This window comes from Camellia sinensis, chromosome 2, assembly GCF_055761805.1.
Source record: "Camellia sinensis isolate YWXY chromosome 2, ASM5576180v1, whole genome shotgun sequence".
NCBI lineage: Eukaryota > Viridiplantae > Streptophyta > Magnoliopsida > Ericales > Theaceae > Camellia > Camellia sinensis.
The window spans coordinates 179,153,340-179,174,408 of NC_138962.1; the positions used below are offsets into that span (position 1 = coordinate 179,153,340).

General features: G+C 41.4%; 1 protein-coding gene across 3 annotated transcripts in view; it reads left to right on the forward strand.

Annotated features, from left to right (window-relative positions):
• The first annotated feature begins 536 nt into the window (after nt 1–536).
• The window catches only part of LOC114260051 (putative E3 ubiquitin-protein ligase HIP1), a 46,756-nt gene continuing 26,223 nt past the window's right edge, over nt 537–21,069 (forward strand). For 2 of the 3 annotated variants that reach the window (XM_082907429.1, XM_082907433.1), the window contains exons 1-2: nt 569–905; nt 2,146–2,249. The gene's annotated coding sequence lies outside the window, so the exon portion shown is untranslated. Of the gene's footprint in view, nt 906–2,145; nt 2,250–21,069 lie in introns of all 3 variants that reach the window. The other variant, XM_082907426.1, reaches the window with a different exon arrangement.

The window sequence follows — 21,069 nt, forward strand, 5'->3', positions numbered from 1 at the left end:
CTAAACTCAATTTAGTCACCAAAGGTGTACACATTAGCTACTAAAAATTTTTTGGTCGGCAATGGTACACACATTAGCTACCAAACAATATTTTGTCGCCAAATAAAGATGTATTAGCTACTAAACTGTTTTGGTCGGTAAATGTGACCTGCTTCGCTACTAATGTCATATGTAGTCGGAATAGTCTTCACCAATGGCGACTAATTATATGTTAGTCATTAAATATAAACTTTTGGCTGACTAAATTGAACAATGGTCACTAATTGTATAGTCTTTAAACATTATTATTTTTTTTTATTGGTATTTATTTAATTTTTGGCGACTAATAGTGTGTTAGTCGTTGAAAAAATCAGGTTTGGGCGACTAATTGAATTTTGGTCGCCAAATAATAAAGGTTCACCGACTATTTTTTTGTAGCCAAACGTGCCACGAAATTGTGGAGGGAATATTAATTTTTCATAATATATATTAGCGACGAAAATGAATTTTGGTCGGTAATAAATATTTTTTTCTTTTATTTTCATTGCAAAAGTAGTCCATCTCCCTCTTATCGCACTCCCGCCTCTGTCTCCATCGCCATCACCGCAAGAGTTGCTGTATCATCCCCCGAACTCCTTCCCAAGTATCTCCCTCTATCTCTCTGTATCTCCTTCTCGATTTCTTAAACATCTCATAGAGGCCTCTCGGTTTCCCTCTTTCTCTCTCTCTCTCTGTTTACACACACACACACAAATCATATATACACAACCTTCATTCCATATATACTCGATTATATACACAAATCATATGTAAACTCACGCTTCTGTCACTGGGTCTCACTCACGCCTCTGCCCTCTTCTCTATAGCTTTCTCTCCATCGCCATTACCGCAAGGCTTGCTAGATCATCCCTCGAACTCCCTCCCAGGTATGATTCAGCATTTCGCATCTGTCTCTCCCTCTCTTTGTATCTCCCTCTCGATTTCCCTCTGTTTCTCTCTGTCTCTGTTTACAGACACACACACATACATATACATATATATATATATATATATATGTGAAAACACACAGAATATGAAGTAGGAAATGCTGAAAATTAGGGCATTGTTATTGAAATGTGATTAAAATTAAAAATTAGAATCTTTTCTTGGGTGAATCAATCCATTTGCTACATAAACTAGGGCAAAGTATTGTAGTAGTAGTATATATATATGTGAAAACGCACAGAAATCATATACGCAATGCGAAAATTTACCTCGTTATTGAAATGTGATTGAAATGAAAAATTAGGGCAATGCTTGGGGTGAATCAAGCAATTTGCTACATAAACTAGGGCAATGCTTGGGGTGAATCAAGACTGTAATTCATGTTTATCGTGTGTTTGTTTGCATGTTATTATGTAGATTTGGGGAAATTTTCAGTGAAGTTACAACAACAAAAAATGAGGTTGTTTATAGTTGAATTTTAGGGATTTACGCTTCATACTTGTGATATGCAATTAATTGTTTTCATAAGACAATTATTTTCGTAAGCATTACCTTTTCAAAAGGAATTTTTATGGTTTTGAGCTAGATATACAATTAAATCATACATATGGATAGCATTGCCTAGCGTAAATGTTTACTTTTGTGCGATAAATAAGCATGGTAGTTTATGGATGGATAACATTGCCTTGTCTTGAATGGATAGCATTGACTTGTTAAATTCTTGGAAACTACTTAGCAAACATGATAGTTACATTATAGTAATATTTAAACATCATTACATAAAAAACTACAACGAGGCTGCTCTTGGTATGGGAACTGAGGAGAGTATAACCTCGATGCTTCCATTTTAGTTCAGGTTGGAAATTTATGATGATTGCATCATGGCGGCATATTCCTGATGTTGCCTCCTTATTAATTTAAGTCCATATTTTCAAAGAATGACAAAGCTCGTTTATGCCCAAAGCTGGAGTTGGAAATATGTGAATATGCATGTAGCGGACATGCACATCTATCACATATGATTTTTTGTTTTGTGATTTTCAGAATAGGATGAATGTTCTTTTCTCTTTTTTTGGTGTTTCTGTCTTTACTTTTTTATTTTTTGTTCTCTTCTTTGCTTTCTTTTTTTTTTGGGACCAACTATCATAATGGATGCTTTTAAGTTTTGTTCTTTCATTACAGACTTAGACCTTGCAAGAAATTGCCGACTAACATGTTCTCTACAACTTTGTCTCCATCGCCATCATCGCAAGGCTTCCTGGATCATCCCCCAAACTCCCTTCTAGGTATGTCCTCCATTTCGCATCTGTCTCTCCCTCTCTCTGTATCTCCCTCTCAATTTCCTTCTCTTTGCCTCTATCTCTATTTACACACACACACATACATATATATATATATATATGTGAAAACACACAGAAATCAATTAGGAAATGCTGAAAATTAGGGCATTGTTATTGAAATGTGATTGAAATTAAAACTTAGGGCAATGCTTGGGGTGAATCAAGCAATTTGCTACAAAAACTAGGGCAATGTCTTGTATGGAGGAGTGTAATATTGTCAACATGACACTTCCATAAATAAATTTAAAAGTAAAAAAAATTCCCAATGAAGTTACTACTTCATGTCCTCATTGCTCATGCTCTAATGAACAACATCTTCCTTAATCTCAATTATTGTATTTGTACATAAATCAATTTCAGAACTATACATAATTATCTTACATAAAATTCACAAAAAAATAAAATTTATCTTTATGAAAGAATTCTATTTCATTTTGTGATCGATTTCTTTTTTCAGAAATTTTACAAAAAGAAGGGTCTCATATGGGAAACAACCAGCAAGCTTAAAGTACATCAAATTGGTTACATAATATAATACAAAGTCTACGTAGACAATAGATATAGACATAGGGGCTTTCAATTCAATGTACAAATTCAGTTGCAAAGTCATTGTCGGGTTAGATGAAAAGGATGAGTCCACTAAGGGACCATATTAATGTCGGAGCCTGTAAGTAGTAGTAGTATGTATACCAATCTATGAATCAAGCAATTTGGAGTGTAGAGAGAGAGAGAGAGAATAATTTGAGACATTGAAAACAAAGTATCATAACCCAGGTCTACGACAAGCTTGGAGATCTACAAATACTGCATATATTCTAAAGATTTTGACGTAGAAGAATGTTATTTATAGTCAGCTATATTTTACCACTTTAATTAGTTTGTGTTCATTTGATTGAACTTCAACCAATAATATGATGCAAACTTCTATATATACTTAAAACATCTTCAAACTTTACTCAAATTTCTACTTTACTTTAAGTACAAAGTTGAATAAAAACTATATTTAAGACGAAGCACTACAATAGACAAACAAAAACAAATATGTCAGTGTCATATATTGGAAGGCCCCCCAAGTGTATTGGAGGTCAGTGAGCCTACAGAACAGAGGCGTAGTTTCTTGCATTATAATGCTTCTTTCAGTAGGTATGTCAGTGTCATATATGAAGTGTTTCCCTTGTATATGCGTTAAGTTCCCAAAGTTTCCATTACTTACATTTATAGATTAAAATATTATATTGTTTGCAAACTACAAATAAGACTCGGTCTAGTTATTCAACTTAGCAAGAATGAAGAATCCCTAAATACCTCTTCTCCTTGGTCTTCTAACTATGCAACTCAAAATATTTGAGACAGTGACCATAAAATGCTTATCATGTCATGTACACACACTGTTGAGAGCATGAAAATGGTTTTGATTCTTTTGATATATCATTAAATTATTACTGACCATAGGGTTTCACTAGTACCTAGTTATGCTATCTAGTGGTCCAAAATTACGGGTCATTTCTGAAATTAACTTCCATAATTACGCATTGTTCTAGAACAAATCGGGTCATAAAGTCCCACCCTAAAAGAGATTTATGTGACAAGCCAAACAGTGAATGAAAAACAACATAATCTATCTCAACTTGAAATGCGTGTTCTCATTTGTTCCTCGGTTAATCTTTGTGTGAGTTGTAGGTAACAAAATGGACAAGAGTTGGATGGCGATGAATAATAGGTCGACAAGTAAAGAGTATCAACAAGGAGTGAAGTCATTCCTTGATTTTGCCACGGCAAATGTAGGCGTAGATGATGAAATTAGGTGTCCGTGTGTCGACGGCATTAATGACACAAAATATAGCAGACAAGTTGTGTGGATGCACTTGATCCGAAGAGGAATGGCATCTTCGTATATAACTTGGGTGCACCACGGGAAATATGTTCCCGCGTCTCGTCCTAGTGTATCAAATGACCAATGTGGAGGTAGTGGCGAATGTATGACAGATATCGATGATCCGCCCATGGATGAATTGCCTATTATGTTGGAAGAAATTTACGTGAGTGGTCTTATGGATGATCATGCCGACGAGGAACCTAATGGTTTGGAGAGGGAGGATTTGCATAAGTTCACTAGGTTATTCGAAGATGCACAACGCAAAGTTTACCCGACATGTGAAAAGTTTTCTGTGTTATCATTCGTCATTAAGATGCTTCATGTGAAGGTGTACAACAAATGGAGCAACAAGTCATTCGATATGGTTATGTAGGTATTCAAGGACATTCTACCAGAATGTGGTCAAACAGTTCCATGGACACTCTATGATGCTAAGAAGTTCTTACGTGACTTGGGTTTGGGATATGAAACAATTCATTCGTGTAAGAATGATTGTGCACTATTTTGGAAGGAGAGTGCTAATTTGGAGAAATGCCCTACATGTGACGCGTGTAGATACAAGTTGAACGATGATGGTGGTAAAAAGATTCCACACAAGGTATTGCGGAACTTTCCTTTGACACCGAGGTTGAAAAGACTGTATATGTCCAAAAAAACAACCGCAGATATGAGATGGCACAATGAGAAGCGTGTGGATGATGACATATTAAGGCACCCGACCGATGGTGAAGCATGGAAGGACTTTGATAAGCAACATCCGACATTTTCTGATGACTCTCGAAATGTAAGGCTAGGGCTAGTAACAGATGGTTTCAATCCATTTGGAAATATGAGCACATCATATAGCATGTGGCCCGTAATCTTAATGCCTTACAAGCTCCCACCGTGGAAGTGCATGAAAGAGCCATATTGCATGATGTCATTGCTTATTCCTGGACGTTCGACACCTGGAAGTGACATTGATGTTTACTTGCAACCATTAATAGCAAAATTGAAGAATTTGTGGGAGCATGGTGTGCAAACATATGATGCATCGAACGGGAAAATTTTTAGAATGCATGCGGCGGTAATGTGGACCATAAATGACTTCCCTGCATACGGTAACATGTCAGGGTGGAGTACAAAGGGTTACTTGGCTTGCCCTAATTGTAACAATAATGCATCGTCCCAGGGATTACGAAGTAAAATAGGGTATATGGGTGCTCGTCGCCACTTGCCTGAGAACCACATTTGGCGAACAAGTAAGCTCTTCAATGGTCAAACGGAGCATAGGTCCAAACCTTTGGACTTATCGGGGGACCAAATACTAGAGCAAATTGATTCTGAGACTTACAAGCCGTATGGAAAGCAACCACAAAATCGAAAATGACAAAGGAATGAACATCAAAATTTGAATTGGAGCAAGAGAAACATGATGTTTGACTTGCCCTATTGGAAAACGTTGAAGCTTCGACACAACTTTGATGTCATGCATATTGAAAATAATATATGTGACAATGTCGTTGGGACACTTTTGAGCGTAGATGGAAAGAACAAGGACACGGACAAAGCACGCTTAGATTTGGAGGACATGAAAATACGTAAAGAGTTACACTTGAAGAGGCGTTCTAATGGGTCCTTTGAGAAGTCTCCCGCATTGTACACATTGTCTGTGAAAGAGAGAGAAAGCTTTTGTGATTTCTTGAAATCAATGAAGTACCCTGATGGCTATGCAACAAATATCTCCAATTGCGTGACCGCTCAAGCTGGAAAATTATCTGGCCTCAAAAGTCATGATAGTCATGTCCTTATACAACGACTTCTTCCAATTGGGATGCGTGGCTACATTAATAAGGAAATCGGAATGACACTTTTTGAGTTGGGAAATTTCTTCAAACTATTGTGTTCAAAGACATTGAGGCGTTCAGATTTGCAGAAATTGGGCGAACAAATCGTACTCATACTTTGTAAGCTTGAGATGATTTTCCCGCCGGCTTTTTTTGATGTCATGGTCCACTTGGCAATTCACTTGCCTCGAGAGGCTATGCTTGGAGGCCCAGTGCAATATCGATGGATGTACCCAATTGAGAGGTATTAACTCAGCCCTCGTACTACTGTCAAATTTTAATTAACGTTTTACTGTTGATATAAAGATTGCAGTATAACATTGTCATCGGCTTACTTGTTAGGTTGCTTGGCCGTCTAAAAGGGTTTGTGGCCAACAAAGCTCATCCTGAGGTTCTAATACCGAGGCTTACATTTCCAAAGAATGTACAACATTTTGTTCAATGTATTTGGATGGAGTTGAAACATTGTTTAACCACCCAGAAAGGAATTATGACATGGGTGACCGTGGCCCAGGGTTGGCGGTATTCACTCAAACTGTACGACCCTTTGGTCCAATGACAAGAGCATCTAATGTGTCCGTAGCTGAACGCGAGATGGCTCATTGGTTTGTCCTACACAATAGCACAGAAGTGGATAAACACGTAGAGTATGAATCCTTCAAATGTATTTATAATGTGTTTGTTGTAAATTGATTAGTCTTTATCTTAGTAAATATTTTTGAATCGCATTTCTTGTAACTAGGGAGCACAAGAACTTGTTACACCAAAGAGCCAGTGCGTTCGACATCGAAAACAGACATCGAAAAGAATTCCCTAAATGGTTCAAAGATCATGTAAGCTAATATTCTCATATCCTACCATAAATCGTACATTACGTAAATGTCACGCATGCTTGTCTTTGCCAGTCACCACCATTGGCTGGGGTTGGATTCTGGAGATGTCCAACATGCACAAAGAGCTAGTGCAATCAGGAAGGAGCACCTCCGGCTTAAGCAGGTGGGAAGGAGTGATATATTTGCTGGGATCGTAAGACACGACCCCAGTCTGGATGAAGTTGATTCTTTTGGGAGGTGGAGCTTGGTTGTGCGGTGGGAGAGGGTTTGTTGTGACATTGGGTTTTTCTGGAGGTACAATCACCTGCTTGTCAATGAGGTCTTGAATCTCATGACGCAATCTATAACATTGGTCAGTGTCATGACCGTGTTGTTGGTGATATGCGCAGTATTTTGCCGAGTTATGAGAAGGAGGGAGTGGATTTGGCAATGGCCTCAGCTCCAGGGGCTTTAGGTGCACTTCCTTGATTAATACCCCTAGAGCCTTGGACAGGAGCATATACAGTGGGGTGAAGGTTCTTTGGCCTCTGGGTTGGAATCGAGTGGTTTGTGTGTTGCTTCTGGATGCGCCAGAGAAAGGTGTAGCTGCCATGGGTCTTGGAAGGGGAGGGGGAATGGTGGTGACTATGCTTACTTCTGAAGCTCTGGTATTTGTGGCATTGCTGGTGCCTGTGTTGTTGTTGCGGTTGAAAGTTCTTCGGGGTTGCTCTCTATCTTGGTCAATCAGATCCTGTTTCATTGCATCTTCAATTTGTATCCCTATTTCATGTAGATCTGAAAAAGTGGGAAAGGGGAGCACAATCATCTTTTGCATCAGTTTTGGTTGGAGATTGCGCACAATCATCCTGATTTGGTCTTTGTCGGTAGGCCTTAGGGTCATCATCGAAGCCTTCGCCCTCCACCGAGTTACGAAATCCGAGAAGCTCTCCTTAGGCTCCTGCCTTATTGTTTCGAGATCTCGGGTCGTAATCTCGATTTGGGTATTGTAAGAGTATTGCACGACAAAGGCCTCGGCCATTTCATCCCAACTCCGCTTGACATCGTCCTCTAACTTCGCATACCAGATAGCGGCCACACCCGACAGGGTCCGGCCAAATAGTGAAAGCTTTTGTGGTCTGGTGAGGCCTATTGGCCGTAGTATATCTGAAAATAGCCGGAGATGCACCATAGGGTCCCCAGATCCGTCGAAGCGATCAATTTGCGGCATTTTAAACCTATCCGGCAGCGTCATAGCCACGTCGGTGTATCCGTCCTCGATATCCGGAATAGCCTTTACCCCTTGGGATTTCTTGAATAACTTCTCAAGCTTGCTCAATTTCAGTGCTGTATGGTCTACTTCGAATTCGAAGGGAGAGTCTGGTTGATTGATAGGCATAGGTGCCTTAGATAGCTGGGGCAGAATTGGGGGCGGAGCTGGCCCCGTTGGTATGTCCGTATCTGCCTGGACATTTGGCGCCTCTTCGGGTGCTGGGATTCCTGGTGGGGGAGGAACTGGGTGTGAAGCAGATGCCCCAGTTTGTTGTTGCAACCTGGAAATTAACTCTGCCTGCTGGGCCATGATCTCGGCCTGTTGTTTAGCAAATTCATCCCGGCGAACAGCATCCTGCTGCATGGCTCTCATGGTGTCCTACATCTGACGCATCATTTCCTCGACTCCTGTCGGTCCCGCCATACTGCCCTGATCTGTCTGAACTACTGGCAGGTCTATCTCTATAGCAACAATTGGGATCTCAATCCGACTGTCCACTGATGGGGTAATCCGCTGCTCTAGCAACCTCTGCTCAGATACACTGCGCCTTTTCAGCCTCCGTCTGATAACCGGGGGTAGAGAGTAGAACACTGGTTATCCGTTGACCAGATCCTCAGATCGATTGAGTCGGCGACCTTTTGTCCAGAGTGCTTGGGGAATATCTGCTTGGTCTGGAGCAATTGTGCTAAACTACCTAGCAAAAAGATAAATAAAGCAATAATAAGGAAATAAACGAGCAGACAAATGGACAGCATAACGGCGTAAATAAACACAACACACAGTCAGGTATAATTAACACGCAATTGGTACATTGTTCTCAAAGACTTATCATTATTCCCAAACCACTACTCCCAAATCACTGTCCCCCGAAGCTGAATCTGATACCCGCTAATTGCTGATTCCGAAAATACTGAACTGGCGCCCACAGGCCTGATACCCAGAAATACCGAACCGGTGCCCGCAGGCCTGATACCCAGAAACACTGAACTGGTGCCCGCAGGCCTGATGCCCAAACTTGCAGACTGATACATGCATTCGTATAGAGACATACTCTAAAAGCACATAACAAACAAGTAAGAGCCAAAACACCCATATGTTGAGGTAAGGTTTCCCTGTCCTATTTTGTCAGGAACTAGGGTTTCACTATGCACGCAGCGGTTTCAAACAACCTATAAACGGGTAAGCAACCTGTCCTAGTTTGGAACGGTCACTATGGATTCCGAATATGCACTAGGTCGAATGGTCAAAAGGGTGCCCCGGTAAAACCGGGGTTTGTGCTCCCATACTGGCAGAGCCCGTAACCGGTTAGCCTTATGGCACGCTTCTCGAAGCGAGCCTCCACAAACCGTTCAGGAATAGCAGATGGCAAATACGGTGTCCTAGGCGCACCAATGCAAATGCAATGCAAAGAAACACATAAGTATAATCAAAACAAGATATCATGAGTTCGAATCAAGTTCTCTAAGTTCCCCAGCGAAGTCGCCAGAAACTGTAGACGTCCCCGAACGTCCCGGGAGGGAAATCCCGCTCGTTTCGTTCATTGGGCTCACTACAGTTCAGGACTCAATGTCACATTCCTGTATCTAATCTCGCAGAGTGCAATGCAAGACCGATGAAATTATAAAACAGTCCAAATCCGGCAAATCGTTTTTGAAAACAGATTTTTTGAAAGAAGTGCCAAACATGGACTGCTTTGCCAGATACAAAGTCGCAACCTAAATATTTTATTTTGGGAAATTTAGGAAACCCTGACTCGTTGCCTAAGGCCACGTGTCCGTCATCACCAAAGTTACCTCGGCTCGGGAACTTGGGTACGATTGGGGAAGGTCACTTCGTGAGCACCCCCACTCGCCCGATCAAAGATTGACCTCTATTAACCATGATATCTAGTTTTGAAAACATTATGCGTTCTTATTCCGGTTATTAGCCTAGATTTACTATGTGATGCGCACAGCATACAAGGATAGACTGGGTCGCCCGAATTGGAACAACACATCTCATGTTTGTTTCTAAAATGGTTTGCTACTCGCAAGTAGGCTAAAATGCAGGTTTTGCCACCCTCATGTGGGCTTAGAAAACAAGATGATTTACCACTATCTAGTGGGCTTAAAACTCACAATTGATGAATTGTTCCAATCCAAATAACCCAACCTTCACCCACAGGCATTCAGGCAGTTATATCACATAAGCAATTAGCCTCATGGTAAGCATGCTATCATGGCAGTCACTCACACACATGCAAGGATGCTAAAGCATAAAACTTACCGAGTACTCCGAGCCAAAACAGAAACTAGTTAGAAATCAATGCATGATCCTAACTGTACAGAAATGCCTAATGCAACACATGCAAAATGCAGCTAAGATAGGCTCGGCTATTCTAAGATGGCATATGAAATGCTACAACTAACAAGTATTCAATTTGGAATTGAAATACAATGCAGTTAGTATGATTCGCCGAGCCCGGTGCATGCAAGACAGATGAATGAATGCAAACATGCTATCATACTGTATACTAATTGAAACATGCCCTAATCTAACCATCATAAGCTGGTAAATAAAATGGAGAAAGACGTGGGGTTGGAAGACATACATCACACTCACGCACACTTATTACAACATTGCCCTCGCTCGGAGGGTCCGAATAAATAATACAGTCTGAATAAATAGAAAACCCTAATTAATTAACAAATTAATCTAGGAAAGCAGGTAAATTGGCACGCAAATCCATGGACCGCCTCAGCTCTGTTCCAAATGATGAATAATGCATGCTCGAGTTGCTTGGCGCGGAAATCCATTGCGATGCTCCGATTCGCCTCTGTTTGCAATTGTTTTCGGAATATTGCGCAACGCTCCAAAAGGCCGCTGATTTCTGATTTATTGCAACAGAGAGCAACAAAGGGGCATGGCAATGTATTTCACATATGTATGCATGATTACTCTTCAGGGAGTGTAGTCCTCGATCCTCGTGCCACCAATCACGCATATCGATGCATGATGGCCAAGGAGTCGAATTGCACGACTCAATATGAAATGAATGCACATGAAAACACAACAAGACCTAAACTCCATCATGGGTAATCCGGAGTGTCGGTGATAGGGAATTGAGACACGTTTCGTCACTCAGAGTACGAAACGTCCCTCGTTTTCCGTGCTCGGGCTAACTCCTATCCCAAACACAATGCAAATGAGATGGCATACACAATGCGACTAATATACAACCTAGCATACGCAATGCTATGAAATGGCATACACAATGCTCGATGTAACATGGCATATACAATGCTCTAACATGCAACCTAGCATACGCAATGCTATGAATTGAAAAGGCATACACAATGCATAATGGACTTACACCAACATGAGTGGACCTCAGCCACACTCACATCAGTGGCCATATGATGGAAATGAGACAACCGAAATGCGTGCACACATGCACGCATACCGAGGACCGAACCTAAGGCATTGAATGCCACTCTACTAAAGCATGGCAAGGATGAAGCATGACTTTCAAGAATGTAATTTTTAGCACTGAAACATAATGCTAAATGGTCTCGAATCATGCAAGCATGGCACCCGATGCATGGAGTAAGCCTCGAAACTCAAAACTAGGCACATGTATTAACTTGTAGCTATACAAAGCATGCATTATTTGACCATGAAGCACAAAGACAGAACCAAGGCAGTCCCAAAACATGAACATTTCTAGTTCAAAGCATGACCAAAAGATGCTAACATGATGGACTAAAATAGCATGCAACTTTGACTAGCAAACATGGTTTACATGGCATGCATATGAAGCATATGAAATCTCACCAAACCAGCAAAAATCAGTGAATAAAACATGCCAAAATATGTCCAAATAATCACTGAAATGCAGCCAACATGTGCAAAAATAAGGGGCTTCTTTGAAAGGGCATACAAGGGGTAATTAAACATATGCATCAAGGACACTTAGCATGGCACAACCAACTCTGGAAATCAAATATGATAGCCCTAAAACTCACCAAATTGACCCTGAAATTGGTCTAGGGAACATGCAAAGAAAGGCCTCTTTGAAGGGCCTTGAATGGGATTGGTCTACACATGCAACATAGACCTAAAATATGGCGAAATGGGCCTTGGACAGAGCCAAGGAAGACCTCAAAACCCTCAAAATAAGGCCTGGAAAGTGACTTCAATGCATATAAAATAGGGTCCCTTTGGAAGGCCTAAAAGATCCCTAAACAAGACAAGGAGAGAGGGGGTCACCCCCTCTAATTTTGGCCCTCAAAAATGTGTCAAAGCTACTGAAAATCCACTGGATTTCAGTGGCTAAGAGGCCAAACCATGGCCAATGCAAGTGCTCTAATGCATAGCCTTAATCATGAAGGAATGAAGCATGCATAGGGGAAGATGACCCCAAACAGAGAATAGACCTTAATCAAACATAAAGATGATATCAAAACAAGATTTTTTTTCAGTTTAGGTCGAGGTCTAAAATGGCTCACAAATAAGGCTAATGTATCATGCAAAAACAGCCCTGAAAGAGAGATTGAACAAACAGAGCAGCAAAAGGCCTCAAACAGCAAAGAGCCCTTCAACAAAGTTGAATAGGGGCTCAAAACAAGATATTTTACAGTTTATGGAAAATCTCGAATATGCTCACAAGGCTAAAATATGATGCAAAAATAGCCCTAAAAGAGAGATAAAGGGAAAGGGGCAGTAGATGGCCTCAAACAGTAAAGAGCCCTTCAACAAAGTTGAATAGGGACTCAAAATAAGGTACTTCACAGTTTATCTTAAAGCCCAGAAATACTCAAAAACAGGGCTAATATATCATGCAAAATAAGCCCCAAAAGAGGGATAAAGCACAAAGGGGGAGTAAAAGACTTCAAACAGAGAAAAGTCCTTAATCAAACATGAAGATGAGCTCAAAATAATATTTTTTTTAGTTCAGTCCGAAGCCCAAAAATGTAAGAAAAAAGGGCTAAGATATAGAACAAAATAGTGCAAAAATGGGGAGAATAGGAGCTTACCCTTGTAGCCCAACTTTCCAGCAGCCTTTGGTCCAAGGAAATGAGCTTTCAACCTCTGCAAATGACTTCCAAGGGACTTAAATGGATGATGGTGGTGTGGTGCTATGGGTTGTAGTGAAAATGGACCAAGGAAGTTAGGGTTTTGGAGCTTGGAATAGTAGCAATGGAGGTGGGAGGTGATGAGCCTTAAGCAAAAGTGTCTAACCAGCTGAGATGAAGAGGAGGGGCCTCTCTTATAGAGAAGAGAGGCCAAATATTCTCTTGGAAGCTTCAAAGATCCTCCATACACGTGTATGGATGATGCACCAAATGATCTTCAGCTGGCACAGCTAGATTACACTCAAAGAGGGAAAAAGCAATAAGCAGGCCGACCAGTTCAAGTGGCCGGCTGACCACTCCCCCTGGTCGGCCGACTAGGGGTCAAAAGGTTCAAGAACAATTGCTGGTCGGCCTACCCAGAAAGGTGGCCTCCCAGATGAGTAGAACACAACCCTGTGATGAAAAACCAGAAAATGTGACCCAAGAGAGAGAAAAACTAGCTTTTTAACAAGGTTCAAAAGGATCAAGAAGAATTACTGGTCGGCCTACCCATATTGGTGGCCTCCCAGATGAGTAGATCATCATGGTGGTATGAAAAGCCAGAAAATGTGGCTCAAAAGTGAGAAAAACCAGCTTTCTGTCAGAAAAATCGGCTTTTGGAGAGAGAAAATGAGAAAATTGGCTTTTCAGGGGAAGAGGTGGCCGGCCACCATCCTACCACCTTCCTAACAATGAAAATAGGGTCCCCACCAAAAATGGACCAAAACGGATGCAAAACGAAGGTTCAGGGGCCAAAACGCGCGGTTCGGGGCCCCAAAAACAGGCTGTTAGGCACCGGAAGTGGCGTATGACCACGAAGGTGGTCTCCAGGGCCACAGTGTTCCTCTAAAGGGAGGAAATAAGATGTGTGCCAAAAACTGGAGTAAACGGAGGTAGTTAAGCGGTCCCGAACCGAGGCACACGGCCGACGGCTCCGAAAACCGGAAACTGGGCTCCAAACGGGAAAAATGGCCTACGACCACGAAACGTAGCCTATGGCCACTGAGAGATGGTCTATGAGACCTCTCCCTCCCTTCGGGAAGAGAAAACAGAGAAAACAGGACCTGGTTCGCAAACCGAGGCAAAGCACAAAAGTGCCTCGAAGTCCGTAGGCAAGGCTCTCAGCCGAGACTCTGAAACCTCAGGTCGAGTACAATATGCAACATCACCGAGCGCTCAATTAGTGACGTCTGAGTCTTAAGGTAAGTCAAAAATGGGGTGTCTACAACGGGGCATAGGATACTTATTCTTAACCGTAGCCCAATTCAACTTTCGGTAGTCGATACAAAGTCTCAGGGCACCATTTAGCAAAGAGGGTCGGTGCTCCCCATGGCGAGACACTAGGACAGATAAAACCCTTATCCAGCAACTCCTGGAGCTGAATCTTTAACTCGCTCAACTCGGCTGGGGCAAAACGATAAGGTGCCATAGAAATCGGCGCTGTGTCGGGCACTAAATTAATAGAGAACTCTATCTCTCGGTGAGGTGGCAAACTAACGAGATCCTCGGGAAAAACATCCGAATACTCACAAACCACCCTCGGCAATACAATCTGGGTCTCATCACACGCACCACTCATAAAGCTAGCAAGGAGACCACTAAGCTCACTCCGCCCTCGCAGATCATACACCGGTGGCAACACACTACCAACCCGATCCCCTAAGAAATGGAAACACTCCCCGCTTAAGGTACATATTGTGACCCTCTGGCGGTGGCAATCAATAACAGCCCGATATGACGATAGCCAGTCCATACCCAAAATAACGTCAAAACCCTTCATGGGCATAACTACAAAAGGAAACGGAAGCCGACAACCGGCGACCTCTATATTACAACCTCTACATCCATGTTTCAAAATCAATTCATCCCCAATAGGTGATACAACACATATAGGAGATGCTAATTGTGCCAACTCCAACTCCAAAACAGATGCAAATGTAGCAGATACAAAAGAATGGGACGCACTCGTATCAATCAATACACTAGCAACCGAGTTGCAAAATAGAAAGGTACCTCTCACTACTGATGGAGCTGGTACTAGGTCCTAAGCGGTAATGGCATACATGTGCCCTGTAGGCTCCTGATCCACTTACTCACCTCTAGGAGCAAAAGACTGTTGCACAGACTGGGATGACGAAGCTCCCGAATTGGCTCTCGAGGCCTGCACAGACTGAGCTGGCTGATAACTCTGCGTCTGCCTAGAACCAGACGCTCCCGAAGTGGCACTCAACTGTGGGCAAAACCTCTTCAGGTACCCAGGCTAACCACACTGATAGCAAGACAGTGGTTGACCCCTGCCTTGACTCTGGCCCTGAGGTCGAGCCGAAGAAGAAGCAGCTCGCTGACCCCCTCCCTTCTGCGGGCAAACCGAAGACTTGTAACCCAGCTGGCCACATGTGAAACAAGTCAAGCCTCCCTGATTACCTCTCCTAGAGCCTGTACTCGGCACTGGAAAGGTCGATCTAGCCAAACCACCTTGAGACTGCAGAGGGTTAAAACCTCTCTGTCTCCTGCCATCACCTTGGCCATCTTGGCTCCTCTTGGAGCCTCTATGCCTCTCCTTATCCTCCTCCTGCATCATAATCTCCATATGAGCTGCAGCATCCACCAGACATCTATACTCTCGAATAAAAGACCCTCCAACCCTTAACTTGAGTCCACGCCTCAACTTTCGCTCAAACTCAAAGCAATGTCGTTCCTCGGACGCCACAAGTTCAGGTGCAAACCTGGACAAGCTAGTAAAAGTAGCCTCAAACTCGGCCACTGACAAACCCTGCTGTTTAAGCTGGCAAAACTGTTCCCTCAGCTTCTTCTTGGCAGCGAAGATAAGAATTTCTCCTGGAAAGTATCCACAAAGCCCCCCATGCACCACCAACACTGCCCTTCTCGTACTTCCACCACTGACCCGCATCTCCCTTCAGTTGGAAGGATGCGAAGGTCACCTTTAAAGCCTCGTCCTCAATGCCAAGCATCTCGAACGTCTTCTCCATCCGTTCCAACCACTCGTTAGCCTTAAGTGGCTCCTTCAGATCCCCAACGAACTCGTCTGGGTTAGACCGAAAGAACTCCCTCTTCAGGAAAGAAGGCCCTGCCTCAGCAACGTGGGCCTGATCCTGATTCCCAACTCTGAGAATACCCAAAGCTCCTGCTATTTCTTGGACCAAGGCACTCATAGCCTGCTGACTCGCTGGCTTGGCCACATTGGCCTGACCAACTCTCTCTTGCTGTGCTGGAATATCATCCGGTAAAGGCATCTCCTGCCTTCCACGCCTACCACCTCTTCCTCGTCCTGACATCCTAATGAAGGTAACGAAGAACATTAGCACATTCACAATGTGCCGAAGCTAATTCACTCACGTCCTAATACCTGGACAACTGTAATTCACTCTACGTAAGCACATAATCACATAATCAATTACGAATTTTATTTCCGGATAATGACAGTCCCAAGGCGTTACTAGAGTTCCGGTTAGAAATAGCATTGATCAAGCGCTTTTCCAACAAGACTCCCAGAAACCCAAGGATCCAATCAACATCCTAGAAACTACATTCTATACCCATATAGTCACATAAGCATGTTATCAATTAAACACATAGCATATGACACTACATCTAAGTCTCTATCAAGCGAGACAAACCCATTGTGATACTAATCACTTCCCACGTACCCAAAGTATTCGAACCCGGTACGCTCTAATACCAAGTTGTAACGCCCTCAAAAAAAATACATAAAACCCATCATTTTAAACATGCAATGATATAAGAGAAATCAACACCTTTCTATTCATCAGAGTAGTTCTTACAACAGTATTAAATGTTAACAACAAAAGCAAATGCCCTAAGGGCTTACAGCTTTCCAAGTCAACACTTGGTTACAAAAAGAAGAGTACTAACTCTATACAAAATAAGCCCTTGGCTTGATATACATGTAATACAAACAAAATCATCAAAAAGAGTCTTCAACTCCCATAACCATCCAAGCTATGCCCTTGGAGGTGGCATGCTACCTGTACCTGAAAATGATGTCCCATATAGGGTGAGCCAACGCCCAGTAGAGATATGCTAAACACAATATGAGCAGGAACTAAGACGTTAGCAATTGATAAATGTTTGACTCACATAAATCAATTTATACACCATTTTCATTACATGACCAATGTGTCCATGTTTCATTTCATTTTCCATTTTTTATCAAATTCACAATTCACAACTACGGCTTAGAACCTGGCCAACAATTTCAATGAGGTAGTAACTCATATTAAACATTTCCTATTTCACAATAGATAAGTATACTAGCTATACCAACACTTCGATAGATATGCATATAAGCTATATCAACATTTCAACAGATAAGCATATGAGCTGTATCCATACTTCAACAGATAAGCATATGAGCTATATCAACGGAGTCCATCCCCTATCTCCTCCCAAACAATATCTAGTTTAGAGGTCCATCCCCTATCTTTCCCAGTTTAGAGGTCTATCCCCTATCTTCCCCTAAACCGTGGAATACATTCCCTATCTCCTCCCCTACACACAACGTATATACACATAGGTCATATACATAATCAGTCAATACATAAAGTTAATGTATTCTGTCACCCGTCATATTCTATGACGCATCCAATTGATTAGTTTTAGTTTGCCTAATCACCATGCATTGTCTACAACAATCAAAACTACCCTCCACCGGTAGCCCAAAGCAATTATTTCTAAACAGATAATAAAAGCACTAACAGATAAAATGTCCGCATTTTCAAAAGTAAACGATTTATTGATCCGACTCCACTATTCCATCTCATAATGAACCACTATCGTTATATTCAACTCAATTTCACAAATCCATAACTTTCCCAAATTAATTATACCAATTAATTTATATACAAATTAGGGCTTTCTTCTCCGTCTATCAATATTAACCCAATAGTTCAAATATCAACTATCAACAACAATAACATCATTTTGAAACCCAAAATACATATTTAAGAAACAAAATAACAAAACCCTCTTTTATATCTTTTGAAACCCTAAGTCCCAAAATCAACCATTTAAACAACAAGCTCAAAATCTAGGTAAAAACCCATAAGAGTGAGTAGGAATCCCTACCTCAAATTTGGAGCCCAAGGGAAGAAGATGAAAAAATTTAAGATGCTCCAAATCCCAAAAATTTTGGATCAAAAGATAGCCCTCGACGATCAACACAACTTTTACAAAGGCCCAAGGTGAGGAAATCACTTCTACTAGATCAATACCTAGAGGGAAATTGAGGTTCTAGTGAGAGAAGGTCTCCAATGGTGTTTTTGAAAAGTAAGAGAGAGAAATGAAGTTGAAAAAGTGATCCAAAAAGTCGGATCTCGGAGTGATATACTCGTCGCCCCGCTCGAGCGTAGAAATCCCCGCTCGAGCATCACTCGCAGACTCCCGCTCGAGCGTCCAAACCACCGCTCGAGCGCCGGATACACGCTCCCAGAACTTTTGCAAAACTAGGTCCTCGCTCGAGCGTCACACACAAACTCCCCACTCGAGCGTCACACACAAACTCCCGCTCGAGCATCCAACACTGCAGAGGAAATACTGGGAGATGGATTTTCCCACTCGAGCGCCAAAACCCCCGCTCGAGCGGAGAAGCACAATAAAGGCCCACTCGAGCGTCAAAAGCTCCGCTCGAGCGTGAAGGCTAATTTCTGGGCAACTACTTTTGGTTTCTAAGCTCAACTAACCTGTTTCAAACCTGCCCAACATAACCCAAAACTCAAATACAAAGAGTAAAGGATGTAAACAAGATATACACAACAACCAACTCCACGGAACCTAAGTCCGGATACAACAATTAAAGAAAGGGAAACCGGGATCGCTATACTACAAGTTCCAAGGCTTATGCGCGATTACACAAAAATTGTTATCGAAACCCATACATTTTAAGCCCTTGGGTTGTCCAAAACAACAACAAAACAAGAGCCATATGCCCTCAAAACACTTCACGCCTTTAATTTGGTGGAATCACTACATCTTTCACTGCACAAAATCCACTAGGGTGAGCATAAAACCCAGTAGGAAATTCTTAACAAAGTATATACATTTTTACATAATCTCATGAGATGAATGCAAATGTCATGTCATGCTCAAAATACATACTTTTTCCTTTTGGAAAATCTTGTGCATAATGCCAATTTGATTACACAATGATCCAACAAATTCAATGTAATTTTCAAAGGGGTGATAAATATGACTTAGGTAATCTCTAGGTTGGTGTCTACAAGTAGACATAACAAACACTACCAATCTCCACTTTATCGATCTCTCACCGGAAGGCACGTGGGACCTCCTTCGCACGTGTTTTCGATTTTTCACCATGGACACTTAGGCCAACTTAACCAATACCAAACTACACCCCTTATCCGGACTTACCAACGTATTTATCTCAAAACAATTCAATATGTTCTTGTTTCACAAAATAATTTTTTTCTCAATGCAATAATTTTCAAATTTTAATTCAATATTCATAATAACCAAATGAAATGGAATGTCAATGCAACATGTATCAATGCATTATAATATGTTTCCATTTTCAGTTTCCACCATACAATCTACCATTGTGATAAAAATCTCCATACTTCTTCTCAAGATAATTTCACAAATAAATCTACCGAGAGATAGATAATAATACCACATTACATGCTTTCTTCACATGTTAATCTCTATTTTTCCACTTGGACATTTCAAGACCAAACAAAAATAAGCTATACAACTAGCTTCAATATTAACCATTTCTCATTCTTCCATGGAATTTCCTTTTCATACACAATTATAGGAATTTCTCAATCATATATTCATCATAATACTTGACAAGCATAGATTTCACTTACCATTTTCCCAAAAAAATCTCCAATCTCTAGGGTTTTCACAAAACTAGGTTTTTTACTCATTTTTTAAAGGACTTTTCCAAGACAACATTCTTTCTTAACAATATAGTTCATAGCCTCAAGAGTTTTTTTAAAAAAAACATTGAGAAAACCCATTTTTAAAATCATCAAGAACTCATAAGCCAAAAATCAAGTTTCATTACTACAATAAGAAGTTCCAAAATCAACATAAATTTGTAAATATATATATATATATATATAATTTTAAGAGAATCCATACCTCAAGCTTTGGAGAAGAAAAGAAAAGAAAACTCCCAAATTTGATGGTGCTGAAATCTGATCTCTACCATACAAAACGTAGCCCTCGAGGAGTTCTTCAACTCTAATGAAGGAACTAGAGTCAAAGCTCTAATGGATTTGGAGAAATCAAAGGATTAATGTGATTTGGTGAGAGTAATGTAGAGAGAAGGAGGAGAAATGTGTTTCAGAGAGAGATGAGAGAAAAGTGAGGTGGGTTTTCAACCCAAGAAAAGAAAAAGAGAAAATTTTCGGACACATTGCATTCCCGCACATGCGGCACCGTGTCCGTACGTACCTTTCGCAGGTACGTCACTGTCTCTTGTATGTGAGGCTCACTTTCCACACCTGCCCTCCGCTACTGCATTTAAAGCAGTGTTAAACCATCGACGACCTCACCTCACCACATGTGCGACCTCACCTCTCGTATGTGCAGCCTCACATCCACACGTGCAGTCTAAGCCCTGCATGTGCGATCTTGCATCCATTCAGAAATTGTACTAGCTGAACTCGAGACACCCCTGATCCAATTTCATGCTCTTCGAAACAAGCAGAACTCAACTCCGGAATGAAATAAAGACGAGGATTCGAGAGAAGTTTCAAGAACGGTGAACTCAAACAGTCGACAAGACCTTAGATTAAATCCCGACACTCCCAACACGAGCAAGATAATCACAATTAAAGAAAAACGAGGTGGGTTATATATACCCAGGCATCACATAGGATAGC